The sequence below is a fragment of the Camellia sinensis genome, chromosome 9, assembly GCF_055761805.1.
Source record: "Camellia sinensis isolate YWXY chromosome 9, ASM5576180v1, whole genome shotgun sequence".
In the NCBI taxonomy this organism is placed as follows: domain Eukaryota; kingdom Viridiplantae; phylum Streptophyta; class Magnoliopsida; order Ericales; family Theaceae; genus Camellia; species Camellia sinensis.
The window spans coordinates 121,149,014-121,150,751 of NC_138969.1; the positions used below are offsets into that span (position 1 = coordinate 121,149,014).

At 37.5% G+C, this 1,738-nt stretch overlaps 1 long non-coding RNA gene across 1 annotated transcript; it reads left to right on the forward strand.

Moving 5' to 3' along the window:
* Window positions 1-497: 497 nt before the first annotated feature.
* Window positions 498-1,305, forward strand: LOC145799167 (uncharacterized). The gene is made up of 3 exons (XR_014341180.1): window positions 498-650; window positions 880-1,017; window positions 1,135-1,305. It is a non-coding gene; the product is annotated as an uncharacterized LOC145799167 (long non-coding RNA).
* The last annotated feature ends 433 nt before the right edge of the window (window positions 1,306-1,738 follow it).

Below are 1,738 nucleotides of genomic sequence, written 5' to 3' on the forward strand. Positions count from 1 at the left end.
AAACAGAGCATTTGCGACGGCACAATTTGCCGTCTCAAAAAAGCAGAGTATTTGCAACGGCAGAAAATATCGTCGCAAATGCTCTCATTTTTTGAGACGGCAAATGGTGCCGTCGCAAATACTCTGCTTTTTGAGCTCAAGCATTTTACTTCTTGTTTTTTATGAGTGACATGGGATTTGCTTATATGTCTTTGATGTAATAATGATTTCTTGAAGAATTTACTTCATAACAAATTCTTCTGGTCTTGTGAATTCTGAAATTAGGGCTGTAAATTTGATGCAAAATTGCTAGTTATGCCAAAGGTGGAATGTATAAACTAACTTCTTGTGAGATATGATTGTTTTGATTCTTGTTTTGGATTATATAATGGTAAATTTCAGGAAATTCTAAGAGAAGGGCAATACTGTTGGGAGTAGGAGCATTAGCTTTGATTTCATGCCCTGCAAGTTCACTCTTTGCTGAAGGCATGATGGTTTTTTTAGATATATCACATTAATGTGTGCATAATTTATGAAGTCTGTTGTTTAGGAATTTGATTTCAGAGGGCACGATTCTGCATTCAAAGACCGATATCTGCAATTACAAAATGTTCGGGTGAGCGTTGGGAATGCCCTGCACTCAAATTTCTCTGACAACCCTGACCAAGAATGTATCCTTGCCACAATTTTGCATGTACAAACACATATATCAACACACATGCATTTGAAAAAGAGATGGCATGTAAACATACATTACATGCATAGATGAGAAATTATGTAATGGATTGAGAGTGATCAATAATGATATTCATAATGTTAATGGATTTACTTGGCTAAGTATTCCATATATATATTATCTTGCTTTCCCTGAAAATGTGACTACTTGATTGTGTTTCGTAGCTATTAAACAGGAAAAGCTGATCCTTGGAATGCTGAGCCCTATCGATGAATTCTCCAACATAAATAGTAGGAACAACCAGTGAATGATACTAAACAGAAAGCAAAGGTGTGATGTCTGAAAGTTGATTGCTTGAAGAGGTAATATGTTAGTAACTTGAGATCCTTTGTGATTGTTAATGTTAATTGGATGGTTATAGGTAATGTATGAAGAAGTTTATGACAAGCTCACATGTGATTGATCCGTGTTACATCTAGTGATTCTTTAAGGATGTATGGCCTGCAGCCCATCGTTTTGGCCCGGGTCCAGTCTCGCCCTCCTATCTCAGGTAAGGCTAGATATATGGAACATTGCTTGGTCTGAAAACCCAACCCGGTTTCATGAAAACAGAAGCATAACTAAGTATTATTATTTGGTTTAAAACTTGAGAGGAGTGAACCAGTGGCTGGGCAGATTTTGCTGAGGCTTGAAAAGGGCAATAATTGCAAGATAAAAAGAAGAAAGAGGTGGGTGGTGGGGGGGGGGCGGGGGTATCTAGGAATCACTCCCAGAACTGGGCATCACACCTAATGTTAGAATTGTATCACACATTTAAATAGCTTGTTTGTATGATTAAGGCTTGAATTTGAAGTCGTCTTGATGATGCATGACTACGGAACATTTTCAAGACTCAACTAAGCCTAAGAAATAAAATAAAATTACAGATTCAATTTTGGACTGAAATTACCATCACAAAAATGATTGGTTAACTAGACATTTTTCCTAACATGGGATTTAGCAGAAGTTAATTTGAGGGATGGCTTTCTCAACAAATAGTTTTCGAGAAAAAACGGGGGGGGGGGGGGGGCTGGCATTGGAGTA